General features: G+C 42.6%; 1 protein-coding gene across 1 annotated transcript in view; it reads left to right on the top strand.

Moving 5' to 3' along the window:
* Positions 1–4,618: 4,618 nt before the first annotated feature.
* Positions 4,619–14,558, top strand: part of LOC121875268 (beta-1,4-glucuronyltransferase 1-like) — a gene marked incomplete at its 3' end in the record, with an annotated part of 117,718 nt that continues 107,778 nt past the window's right edge. Inside the window, exon 1 of the mRNA XM_042379728.1 lies at positions 4,619–4,655. The remainder of the gene's footprint in view (positions 4,656–14,558) is intronic.

The following is a 14,558-nucleotide window of genomic DNA, read 5'->3' on the forward strand; positions in this document are numbered from 1 at the left end:
AAGACAAAAAGAGGGCATGGCTGGAAATCACCTTGAGAGTCAATGTTGCGTTTCCTGGTGTGGCAAGCTCAGTGGCAGAGTGTGAGACACGCTGGTTCTCAGTATTGTCCAAGTCAAGAAAGAAGATCTTTGCTATAAAGAGGGAGGATGCACAATCAGGTGCGGTATATTTATTTATCTTTTGTACTTGGCCAATGGTATTTCTGTGAAATCAGTTCTGTGGCATTCTTATACTGTATTGGTAAATATGTCATGAGAGAACCACTAACCCCAATAGAGGCATTTGCGAGAGAAATGCCACTAAAATTGTGGCAGCTTATGCAATAATACCAATATAATATATAAATGTTCATTTACACTAGGAGTCACAATTTCAATGTGTACCACCAATCGCACCCACAACACCGGGAAACTCAACAATTTCAATGAATTCAGCTTGCTTTCTTTTATCTCTCTGGGTGAGTGGGAACTTCACAAACTGACAAAAAATGTTTGGTTCAGTTAGCGTATTCAGTGTCTGAGTTGTAGCACGGCTGATAGTAGGCTGAGTGGTTCCAAAATCATCACTGCGACACAGTTGCATTCTTCCAGTCGCTAAATAACGCAAGGTTATGGCCACTTTCATCTCTGGGGTTAGAGCCCTATTCCTCCCAGTTCTACTTTGTAGTGTTTCCCTCACTAAATCAGTCACTACCATGATACCTGCACTGTAGGGTGTGTCATAGGAGGGAAGATCAGCTAAAACTAATGGCCCATCACTTTTTTGGTAGATTTTAGTGTATATAAACAGAAAATAATTTCAGTTTCAATATTTTGCAACCTTTTGCTAGGTAAATTTTAGCGTGAAATTTATCGAAAATCTAACGTACAGCTGCATTAGTGCATTACAATTAAGTAGTGAACATTGCTTTCTGACTTCATTCTTTAACAACCCAACTAACAATATTTTTTCTGTTTCAGATTCTGATGCATTTATAAGTTGATAATATTTGCGATGGCTGCTTGTGTCAGGACGAGGAACCAAAAATCCAGCCATCTCAGTCACTATCTTGGGTCTGGGAGAGAGCTCCTGAAGTCGGAGATGCCTACATTGAGAGATGCTTTGAGATACGGTGTTTTAATCAGGCAAATCAGTGAAAAGAACCAAAGAACTTACACAAACAAAGACATTGCCAGTGATATGACCAAAGCTGTCTTGGCACAGTACACTCTGGCTAACGCTCAGTTCAAGCCTCCAGTCATAACAAGTCAGAAGAAGATTAGTGAGAGACTGCTAGCCAGTTGGGAAAAGGCAAGAGATATCTCTCTTGGGAGAGGAAAACTTGCAGTTAAGGACAGCTTTGCCAAGCAACTGGACCAGTTATTTAACATAATTACTTGCAAGTGCCCAATTGTTCTCTGTCCTGAGTTTGGATGCGATCGTGACTGTAAATCCGAGGCCCACATCTCTCCTGTATTTGCAAGCGTGAACTGAAGATTCCTGTGATCGAACTGGCATTTGTCAAAGCACAGAGAGAGAAGACTGGCAGTATAGGGGCTCTCATGATTTCTAGCCAAGATATTCCGGAGTCCAAGAGACAGGAGGCTGCCACAGAGAGACAGAAGAGGAGAAGAGTTGCCGAGGAAAAGAGACTTGAGAAGGCCCAGGGTGAGGTAAAAAAGGCCGATGATTGGAGTCAAGCTGATTCAGAGTTTAATGACTTCCCCATGGCTGATCCGAGTGCTGACCAGGAGAATGGTGACTTTGTCCCTAACCAGAAAATAATGATCCCAAACCTTCCAGGCATAAGATTCGAAATAGGAAAGATATCCGAGCATAGCTCTGGCCAGCATGCGACACCACACTGGTCTCAGAGAAACTGCAGAGATAGCAACAGCTGCCTGGATTGACGGTGGTTTGATAACACCTGATGATGTTCACCTGGTGATAGATCATAACAAAGTAAGGAGAGCTCAGGAGAAACTTGTCAGTAACCTAGAAGAGGAGTTTGATAAGGGGATAAGAGAAAATGGAATCAATTGTTTGTTCTTTGATGGGAGAAGGGATGACACTAAAGTGTTCATGAAAGTTGGAGATTCTGACAAGTTGTTCCCTGCCATGGTGAAGGAGGAACACTACTCCTGCTGCAGTGAACCAGGAGGGAAGTATTTGTGGCATTTCACTCCAGAGAAAGATGACATCAGGAAACCAGCTGAGATAGTGGCAGATAACATTGTGAACTGGCTCAGAGAGAGGAACGTAGACCAGACCCTGCAGGCCATTGGAGGGGACAGCACCAACACGAACACAGGGTGGCAAGGGGGGGTCATACAGTGGATAGAGCGGAAGATTGGGAGGAAGCTGGTCTGGATTGTTTGTGACCTCCACACCAACGAGTTGCCACTCAGACATCTGATCCAGGAGCTGGATGGCAAGACTCTTTCAAACAACAGATTGTCTGGTCCTCTTGGCAAGATGCTGGACTCTGCCACTGAGTTAGAAATAAATCCGAGCTTTGAAAAAAATCACAGTTGGCCCTCCACTCGTTGAGCTTGCACATACTGTCATTGACGACCTGAGTACTGACCAGTACTATGGTTATATGATTTGCAGTGCCATCAAAACTGGGGTCATGTCTGATAGACTTGCTTACCTGCAGATAGGTCCAGTCTCACATTCTAGGTGGCTCACAGCGGCTCTCAGGTTCTGCAGAATTTGGGTCGGTCATCATAAACTGAAAGGGAACCAGCTTCACAACCTGAGACTTATTGTCCAATTCATCGTGAGTGTCTACTTGCCAAATTGGTTCAACACCAAGGTCAAGTCATCGTTCTCCGAAGGTCCGAGGCATGTTCTCTTCCAGCTTGAGCTCCTGAGGAGTCAGCCAAGGAAGGTTGTTCAGATTGTGGAGCAGACTGTGAGGAGATCTTCCTGGTATGCTCATCCCGAGGCAGTTCTGCAGACAATGCTCTGCAGTAAGGATGAGGAGGAGAGAACAGTGGCAGTCAAAAAGATCTTGGATTTGAGACTTATGAGAGGATCTGGGCATGACGAATCAGTTGGTGACGATTCCTTCAGGGTTAGGAAGACTCCTGAAGTCAATCTAGGTGCCAAGACCCTCACTGATCTCATAGATCTGGATAACATCCAGGCTGGCAGTGAGCCCCCTCTTACCTGCAGCCTCACCAATGTTCAAGTCAGAGCTTTCCTGGACAACCCCATGCATGTCCCTGCCTGGCCCTCGCACACCCAGAGTATAGAGCGTTGTGTACAGCAAGTGAGCGAGGCCAGCAGTCACGTGTACAGCCAGGAGAGGAGGGAAGGCTACATCCGAGCTCAGGTGGTCAGCAGGGAGGTGATGAGTAGAAACAGAAGCAAGAAAGACATGTTCTCTATGGTGTGCAGCAACACCGGGTCGTAGTAGTAAAACCGGTTTTTGTATTTGATGATTTTGTTTTCTAAAGGAATATTAAATTTAATAAATGTGTCAAGATCATTCGTTTCACTATTCTGGATCATTTTCATCCTAATAAATTACCTGATACATTTACTTTACTTTAAATAAGCTATTTAGTGGTGTTGGTAAAAGGGTGGGAATACTGAATTTTCATAAGATTTCAAGTTAAAATTTACCTAGCAAAAAATGAAAACTTTTCAAATCTGAAGATATCACATGATTCTGCACATAGAACTACATCATTAATACCATGGGCCGATTTTTCAAACTCAAAAAAAGAAAATTCGCCTCCGTATGACACACCCTACCTGCACGGTCCAGTCGGTATCGCATGATGAGTTCAGAATCACTGTATTCATTAAATATATCTCTCCTTTCCCGATAAATGCGTTGCCGCCGCTGATGTTGTTGTTGGTTCGTTATGGTATCAACTAACAGTCGACTATTACGGGACTTAAAAGTGCTCGAGGGGTCTTTTAACTTAACAGAACTATTAAGGCCCTTTAGAGTTTTGTGTATGTACTATTAGTGCATAACAGGACAATTGTCAACCTTAACAGCTGTTTGTTAGCACTTAATTTTTTTTTTGTATACCGGCCCTGGTGTCCTGCCAGAGAAAGAACCTGAGGATGAAAGACCAGTTCTGGTCACTGAAGATCTACAACGTCAACTGGATGATGTAAGGAAGGACAGAGATGCTCTTCTCATTAAAAAACAAAAATGAGAGAGAATGGGAGGAGAGAACTTATTAACATGAGCAGATAGAAAAAATGCTTTTATTAAAACTATTGCTATTACTCAAGATATTCTTAGTAGCTATTTTGTCCTCATCTAGAGTGAATTTTTACTTGAGTGGCATCCCTGTAATATACAGGTCTGAAGAAGATATCAGTAAAGCGTTTGTCAGTACACTGTATATTGGATTTCTAAGCTCAATTGTGGAACCAGGGACGTTGCATGCAGTTCTGCAACTGTTGTAACATAAATGTGAGTCTATGGATGACTGTGAACGTTTACGTGTTTTATCTTTTGATGAAACAAGTGTCAGTGAAGGTAACCCTTGTCATGTGATGTCATAACTCCTATCACCATAACGTATATACCCTGGGGCACTTGAATGATAAGATAAAATGTTTCATAACAACACCTTGTAATATGTAATCAGTAGTAGTGTGCTCTTACTACCCAGGTTGGTACCTCCGCTCGAAGACTCTACAGGTATGTTGTCTCAGATGTGCCACGTCCCTGTTATTCATATGATGTTTATTTTTAAACCCTGTAACCAAGGCTAGAAGGTTAATATAGGGTTGCTGGGTTGATATTGATAACGAATATCTCATAACGCGACTGCAGTACATACCTTTTCTTACCATTCACTCGGGAATTAATTTGTAACACTCAGAGTACTAAAATGAAACATGTTTACCTGTGCCAGTGTGATCATATTGAATGCTTTGTACTTATACTTTTATCAGTGTGCGTTAAACGTATGCCGCCACCAGTGTGAACATGAGTGCATTGTACTGATGCCGCCACCAGCATGGGTATAATGAGTGCGTTTTACTTATGTCGCCACCAGCGTAAACTTATTGTGTACGCCATGCTTATGCCTTCACCTGTAAGGACAGTGTGTGTGGTACACTTACTGTGATACCAGAAAGGATATATTTCGCTTAGTGCAAATAAATCCAACAGCAGTGTGAAGAAAATGCTTGTGGTAAACCTGACAGGTGATCAATGAGAGCAACGAGTTTGGGGACACTTGTCAGGTTACCACTAAGGAGAAAGTGTAATAATAATAATAATAATAATAATTAACGGTTTATTGAAAGAGCTTGGCAGCCAGAAGGCTGAAAATATACAGTTACATATTTGGGGAATGGGTCACGAATTACAAATAATATACAAGTAACATAATTGACACAAATAAGACATATAATAACTTAGATGGGGATCAGCTCAAACTACAGTTCATTTCAACATAGTGACAGTGTAAGGAGCAGTGTTTACTGGGAGTGAATACACTGATGTATGTGTGTGTGTGTGTGTGTGTGTGTGTGTGTGTGTGTGTGTGTGTGTGTGTGTGTGTGTGTGTGTGTGTGGAGCACACATGGTGGTGTGATCCGTCTAGTGTGGCAGCATTATGTTAGTATTAAGGTGCAAGCACTGCTCGCTCCCTCTTGCTTTCAGCTGCCGCCGCTGGTTAGCCCTCGCAGTGAATAGGGAAGCAACTTGCACAAGTGTTCGCCTGCCAGCACACAGCCACTTCACCGTCAAGACTCCTGCTATGCCTCCTCGTGGCAACACACGGTAACTGGGTGCCCAGGCTAGACCAGTAGGGGATCTCGGAGCAGCAATAGGCCCAAGAGGACGGCGCATAGACCCCCTGGCATGTGGACACGTCCTGGCGCCTACCAACCACTGCCCCGCTGCTTTACGGATTAACCTAAGTAGGTAGAAGGCTACGGGTGTAAATCCCGAACGAAAGATCTGTGGTGTAGCTCCGCATCAGACAGACATGCTTACAGAGCTTCAACAAGAACCCAAGAGCGGCGTAAGCAGAAGAGGTGACCAACATGGGAACCCAACGACCACACCGGCAGAGGAAGGCAATGCATAATGGACTGGCTACTTAGGCCAAACTCAAGAAACTGGGCTATCGGCAGGCCATTGCAACTCTCCCTCTCCCCAGTCGTTGCAACACTTGCACCACAGGATCAGGAAAAGGGGGAGCCAAGATTTGTGGTCGCAGCCTGCGCTCCTGCCTCACCACATAAATCAACTCACGCACAGTCATCATCCAGCTCAACATACTTCTCATCACCATCATCAAACACCTATATCCCCAAAAGTCCTATGGCGATGGATGAGTGGCGACGGGAACGGGCAGAGATGATTGCCGGGAGTTTCTAGTCGTAACTCTGCACATGGGTGACATAGATAAGATGGACGTTAATGCACTGGGATCTAGACAACGGTGCAATCCGGTCCTGTCTTTGCGACTGAGCAGCCAACTTGAGGACCCATTCTGCTCACCACACATGGTCTAGAATAGGTGCCCTAAACATAGCCTGCCTAAAGAACCGACTTGACTGGGCAACCGCACCCAGTAAGGTCAACCTTATGCGGTCGAAAACACAATCATAATTACAGATAAAAAAAAAACTATGCAACCTCTTATGGTCGCTGCACGGAATGTCAAGACCCTTCTGGATACTGGCACAAATAAGTGTCCTGAAAAAAGAACTGCCTTTGTGGCAAAAGATCTGGCTAGGTATAATAACAGCCAGACGAGGGTGGACTCTCAGAACATAGGTCTTGCTTTACCTTCTTTTGGAAGGGTAAGTCTGCTGCGGAGAGAAACCGCATCCTATATCCTACATAGGTTAACTAAAATGCCTCTTGGGATCAACGAGAGCCTTGTGATGCTCCAAGTCCCACTGAATCACTCACATCATACCTTTTTCATCAGTGCATATGCCCCAACACTGGATGCAGAGGATGACATCAAGGAGGCCTTTAATGCCGACCTTGAGAGATGCTGGTATTTGGCAGGGAATCATAGAAAGAAATGGATTAGGCAAGTGTAACCTCAAATGCCTACTCCTCCTCGGAAAATGTTCTGCACACAACCTCACTATCACCAAGCCGACAAATTGAAGGGTTCGTGGCAACATCCACGATCCAAACTCTGGCATTTCATTGACTACATTATTGTCAGAGAGAGAGATCGCCGAGATGTCATCATCACCCGAGTCATGTGTGGCTCAGACCACTGCGACTGATCATCGGCCCAAAGTGGCCAGAAGAGGTTTTAACTTAACTTTTGGAAGATCTAGCGGTAGCACATGCCTTCAGAGAGCAGCTCAAACGGGTTGATAAATAACCCGACAACAGACAACCCAAATTCCAGTGCCGAATGGGGTATTTTCGACACCTTGATGACAAAAACCTCCAGAGAGACCCTCGGCCAGATCAAAAGAATACTTCAGGACTAGTCTGATGAAAATAACCCAGAAATCAATGTACTCGTTGATGATAACAGACTGGCAGAACAACCCTCAGTCTCTGACTAAAGCTGTTACCTTTCACAAGAAGAAAGCAGCGGCCCACCGTGAACTTCGTAATCTAAAGAATGACTGATTTAAAAATAAAGCATTTGAAATGCAAAAACTTTCAGATCAATACAAGATTTGCAAATTTTTCAATTCCACATTTATGTGCCTCTCACTCATAGTGCAGCCTCCTCCACTCACCTGATGGTAACTACCTAATTAAAGACGAAGAAGGCATCCTTCAGAACTGAAAAGAGCACTACCAATCGCCACTCAACTGAAACACTGATGTGGATGTCCTGTAGCAGGTCCCTCAGCATCCAGAGTTTACCCACCTCACCTATCCTCCATCCCTGAATGAGGTAGTTACTGCCATCAAACAGATGAAAAATAGCAAAACCTCAGGGCCTGATGGAATCCCAGCTGATATGTATAAAGGAGGACCTTTACTCACCTGCCATCTCTACTCTCTGCTGGAGAATATACGTGCAAAGGAGGAATTGCCCAAAGCTCTTGAAGACGCTTCCATTGTAAATATTTATAAGAACAAGGGAAACCGGTCAGTCTGGCAAATACCTCGGAATCTCGCTGTTGTCTGTAGCTGGTAAGATTATTGCCCGAGTCCTCCTAAACAGATTTCTTACCGAGGCAGAAAACTTCCTCCCAGAATCTCCATGTGGCATAAGACCATCATGTGACACCAATGACTTGATCTTTGTTGCCCGTTAGATACAGGAAAAGTGCAGAGAACAGTGTTGAGACCTGTACATGGCTTTCATTGACCTAACCAAGGCCTTTGACTTGGTTAACAGGAAATCCCTCTGGCGAACCCTCAGCCATTTTGGCTGCCCACCAAAACTCATTGCCATCGTGAGGCAACTCCATGATGCCATGAACGACAGTGTCCTACACAATTGCACCCTGTCTGAGCTCTTCCCCATTCAAATGGGGGTAAAACAAAGATGTGTACTAGCACCAACTCTCTTTTCCATTTTTTGGCTGCCTTTCTTACTTGTGCCAGTGCCAATTTAGCCGGAAGGGTTGACATCCAGTACTGGAAGAAGGGTCTTTTCAACATCAGACGATTCCAGGCAGGAACAAAGGTGTCGGCATCTTCAATTACTAAACTTCAGTATGCAGACGACCTCACTCTTGTCGCTTACACTGAACGCTACCTACAGGAGATCCGAATACCTACGCAGATGTGTATGCACACTTCGGCTTTGAGGTAAATGTATGTAAGACTCAGCTTCTCTTTCAGCCTGCCACGTGTTCAACTACATCTCCACCATTCATCTAGCCTAAGGGTGCTACCCACTCCAACGTTACCCGCTTTCAGTATCTCGGCTCCCACCTGTCCACCACTGTGGACATCTATGAAGAGACTCAACATCGGATCAGATGTGCATCTTGAGCCTTTGGCAGCCCCACCCTGCTCTACGGCAGCGAGACATGGGTTAAATACAGGAGGCACCTCAATGCACTTCAAAAATTTTCACCAACGTAATCTACGTTCCATCCTCCGAGTTCGCTGGGTAGACAGGAGAACAAGTGCCTGTTTCTTGTTGACACTAACTGGAGGAACATTCTAGTAACCATTATCCATGAACAACTAAGTTGGACTGGCCATGTTACCTGCATGGGCGACAGTAGACTGCCAAAGCAGCTACTTTACAGTCACCTAACGAATAATAAACATAATGCTGGCGGTCAACTGAAAAGGTATAAGGATAGTCTTAAGACAAACCTGAAAAAGTGCCATGTCGACCCCCTCACCTGGAAGATGATTACTCCACATCATAACACTTGGAAGAAGGCCACACGAGAAGGTGTCAATCCTTTCGAGTTAGCCCGACTGCAAACCGAGGCAGACAAGTGCCAATGCCGGAATGATGCTGCCGCCACCCTTCCTGCACTAGATATAGCCCTCCACCTGTGTAACATCTGTAAACCAGATGTTACCTTAAAACTCACTAACGAACGTGAAATTCCTAATAACTCATATCATTGTATCATGGCTGGATGATCGTTTTACTTGATTCTGAGTAACAGCAAAGTAGTAGTAATAGTAGTGTGCTTAGCACTTACCATGCTGTTGCAGTTTCTGGTTACCTGTTGGAGTCACTAATTAGAAGTGAACTGGAAGCAACATTTACAAATGTTTATGGGTTAAGTTTTCAAACCCAAATGGTATTTTCTCCATTTATTAAGAAAATAACTATTACACAATAACTATGAGCTGTAGGCTTTAATAAGCGATGAAGCTTAGGTATTACTACCTTCTTAGAGCACATGTCACAGTGGCTCTGAGACGAGAGTGGAAGTGGCGATAGCCGGCTACTTAATTGATGACTTTACAGTCAAGGTGTTAGGGCACAGTGGGGAATACACTGTCACATGTCCAGTTGATGACTACTCATGTCTCATAGGAAAGTTACCGTGGGTGATGTAATTATATAAACCTAATGTATGTAATCCACATTTATATAAGTATTACGAGTAGTAAACTAACCATATATTATAACAAAATACCTATGGATGCCTATCCATGTTATATAGATATAATGTGCTGTAGCTAAAGTGAGGAATCTACAGCCGGGGGAAAAGAGTCGAATTCCTAGCCATAAATGCCTGTGTGTCAGGACTTAATGTACAACTCCAACTTTCCAAGAGATATGTTTGTAATATCAAAACATACATAAAATTGATAAAATGAGACTTAAAGTTGGTACAACAAAACTGGGAATCACAAAACCCGAAGAAAAATAATATTGCAAAATATCTTCAAATGAAGGGGTTTGTGTTTCATTTAGATAAGTCAATTAATGTTAAATTGTCAGAAAGTAGATTGAGTTTGCTGGGAGTAATAATAACATTTAAAAAATAAAGTTATCAGATCTGAAGTTAAAATAAAATTAAAGGATAAAAAAAAATTATGATGGGCTGACAAGGTTATGACGGCACCATTGATCAGTTCACAATAGTCTGAAGCCATATAATAAAATAACAAACTTGAATTCTGAAGTGCTTACCACCATCCTGGCACAATAAAATGACACTGGGTTGGTCAGGAAATAAAATATCACACCTTCTGAAGATGTGCATGAAACACCGTATTAGTGGAACTAGGTGTATAAATACATAGTGTAAGCGCTGTGAGAGCAGTCGTTTTATTCCTTCTGCAGCAGGAATAAACGCGAATGCATTGGCCGGACATACATACAAATATAGATATGACGATTTACAATGTGACTTCACCTTAGGGTCGTCCACTGCTAAGACAAATGAGTAGTGATTAGGCACTACTAATGTTCAGTTTGTTTATCCAGGGTAACAAGTGTGTCATTTCATGTATTGGGAAAGGTTCCATTTGCCATGCGGTGAGAACAGTGGACTGTGAATAACAATACAAGTGTAGTATGTGGTAGCAATATTTCCAGTTAAAGGAGAAAAATCACATAATTGCGGCATGCAAATTAGGGATTAAATGGAGAGTGTGTATTAGCAAGAGGTGGGCATCCACACGTCATAAACCTGTGTTAATTAAAGCAGGAATGAGCTTGTTATTGGTATTGATTATCTTCAATGAACTTGTCATTGGTATTATCGAAATTGGCGATAAAGAAATTCTTACAATTGGTTTACAGAGCGTAGTTTTAAGCGATAATCATTCGATTCAGCTGGTGTACTTGATATGTTTGTGGTTTGAGCAAATGTGTCCGGAATATCGTTGACATCTCTGGGTAGAAACTCTGGGTGTATCCTTTTAAGTCTGACTGCATATACTACGTCTGATGTTTGTGTTTGGATTCAAAATTATTAAATCTGAAGCCCGTTTCCTTTGCGTTAATCAGAAATGGACTTGAAAATTTGAGCGAAATTTGGGAGATCCGTTCAGATTTTCTAACAATGACAGCGTCGCCTATTTCTAGTGATACAGGCTTTGTTGTGTTGCTTATAATTTATTTCAGCGCGTTATGCTGCTAAATATGTCCCTACTTGACCATGGATGTCTGTGATGATGCTGATTTGCTATGTAGTGAAATCGTCCATATTGAAGACAGGGCGAGATTTGCCTGTAAGTACATCATAAGGATGCTTTACCCGTGAAGCTATGATCGACCCGGTAATTAGAGGTTGCGACTTGAGGTAACGTATCCTACCATGCAATGTGCATTGGATTACCAAGATGACGAAGAATCTCAAAGATTCTACGATTGGTTCTTTCGACGAGGCTATTTGCCTGTGGATGATAAGCTGTGATGAAGCTTTGTTGGTTTGATTTATAGATTGCTCGCTGTGGAGGCTTGATTTGTAGGATCCGTATTACAGACATATTTGTGCTGAACGTTGATTCCTGAATTCTAATCCGTTATCGGAGAGAAGAACCTTGGGCATAGTAAAAGAGCATATGAGATGCATACCTAGGACGTGAGCCACAGATTCGGTTGATTTATCCTGCAGAGGGACTAAAATCACAAATCTAGAGAAATGATCGACACACACCAGTACGTACGAGGATCCTTGGTGAGTCCCCGGAAGTTGCAACAAGTCAAACGGAAGGTCCATTGTAGGGTATTCCAGCACAGGAGCTGGTGGAAAAGTAGTGCCCTTGTGCTGCGCCCATGATAAACATTTAGCAATATGTTGCTATATGTCCTGTTTCATTTTTTTTTTCCGCAAGGTATTTGTCACGCACGGGGTAGCCTGCTTGAAGTACATTGTGGTAAAACGTTAATACCATTGCACGAAGTGTATCAGGTACGACAATTTGCGTAACAATACCCTGAGCTCTCCGTTTGGAGCAATGGAGTATGTCCTGTTGTAGTTCAAATTGACTGAACGGAAGAGGTAACTTCAGTAGATTAGCCTCCTCCCCCGACTCTAGAGAAAACATGACTGTAAACCACAAGGGATCTTGTCGTTGTTCACCCCATAATTACGAGAAGAGTGAACAAAGATACAGACTCCACTAGTGCCATGTTCGTGGACATAAGGGCGAATTCTTGAATGGTCAGATACCAACGTGCTAGTCTGCCTGAAAAGTTTTTTTCCTTGAAGCATCTCTTTCACTGTCACAAGATCTGTATGGACGGTTATGGAATAGCCAAAAATTACACCCTAAAAATTAAGTGCCCAGACAACAACTAATGTTCCCAGTTGCATTACTGAATAGCGTGTTTCTGCGTCATTAAGTGTACGACAGGCGTAAGCAATCACTGTATTTTCCTGAAGTGTCCAGCTGCATGAGTATAGCGCCAAGCTCTCGTCATGAGGCGACCGACCAGTTTCAAGCGCTGGGCGTGAGGGTCGTGTCGGGTGCGTCTCTGAAACAAGGCATGTTGGCACTTGGGCTTTCGTTGTTGAGCGGCGGCAATTAGACAGTGATTACATAAGAGCATTAAGATCGCCTTAGTGATGTGAATGTGTAAATCGGTGTAGGAATTTTAACGTTATTCCCGTTTGTATAGTTAATAACACTCTACTGGCTAGAGGAATAGGCCTGGCCGGGTGGTATACAACCACAAAATCATTGCCATATGACAAGGTTTATTCAGAAAATTTTAAACGAGTTGTGATCATGGCTGTGATTGACCATCCAAAGATCGATCAATGAGTGCAGTATTGTGCTTTTAGCTGAGACAGTCCATAGTGACAACAGTGACCGCGGTGGAGATTGAAAATGCAATGAAATAAAAAAAAAATAAAAATTGGGACAAGCAACCAGGCAGAAGTGCCTGGTAGTAGCCAAGACATAGTATTTGGGGCCAATTGCAAGATCAGCCGTGGTGTACACAATGCTGTGGTATCCCGGCGGTCGTAATACAATGGAGAAAAATTGTGTGATTTTTCAAGATGGGCCATGGTGGTACCGGACCGTCGTTTGTTGTTACTACGTCATTGTAGTGTAGTCAGGTGTACCAACTGGCGGAAGACTGGGAGGTTGGTATGCTTCCAACCCTCAAATGTTGTCAGTGGCACGAAACGTTTACTCTTGCTGCACGATTTACGAGAATGAAAAACTTGAATCCCAAGCTAAGGTGCACCTCATTTTCCTATTTTCTTTGATTATAAACCAATTCTGGGAGTGAAATACGATCACTTACAGTAAATATAGGTAAATAAAGCCTGTGACAACCATAAAAACGTAGGAATAGAGTGTAATATCTGTTCCTTTCTTCTTTATCCTTATTAAATCGAACAATAAAGTAATAAGTTTGTCACAAACTTGGGGTTGGGTGAGTGTAAATAAAGAGAACTATGGCCTGTTCTGCGGATGAAGTCTGTAGAATATAACAAAGTACAGTATTAGGTATTATAATTTTGCTTTGACAGTGATGAACTCACTGTACAGATGAATTGGGATAAAATCTTGAAAAAAGTTTCACCAAAACTGTTAGTTTTCTATCAAACAGGAAATTATCTTTGTACCAAAAATTTTTACTTTCATATTATACAAGTATAAAGGCCAGTTATCTACAAGATATGAAACCTTGAGATAATGTTTCCGACTTGTCTCCACATGATTATAGTAATGCAATAAATATACTTTGAGAGAAAGCAAGACATGAACACTTTCCCAATATCAGGAGTAAAAATGTATACAATATGTTAATGACATGGACTAAACCAGCAGTTGGAGAAAAAGTATCTGCTGTTTAAATGGTCTTTTATTTGGAAAAATATTCCATGCAAATATTGTATATGGAACCTCACCAGAGAGTCTTCAACACGAAAATTGTGACCAAGTCCCAGGCTGCTGATCTGACTTTCTGCTTCATATGTTTCTCTTACTATTGACAACACAACATACATATAATGTTTCTCACTTTTTATTTTATTTTTTTCTTATTTCTTTGTGGTTCTTTGTTATTATTATAATTTTTGTTTTATTTTATTTTAAATTTTGTATTATATATTATAATTTTATGTACTATGAATTGCTGCTGCTGCTGCTGCTGCTGCTGCTGCTGCTGCTGCTGCTGCTGCTGCTGCTGCTGCTGCTGCTGCTGCTGCTGCTGCTGCTGCTGCTGCTGCTGCTGCTGCTGCTGCTGCTGCTGCTGCT

Source organism: Homarus americanus, unplaced genomic scaffold (genome assembly GCF_018991925.1).
Source record: "Homarus americanus isolate GMGI-L3 unplaced genomic scaffold, GMGI_Hamer_2.0 scaffold56241, whole genome shotgun sequence".
Taxonomy (NCBI): Eukaryota; Metazoa; Arthropoda; class Malacostraca; order Decapoda; family Nephropidae; genus Homarus; species Homarus americanus.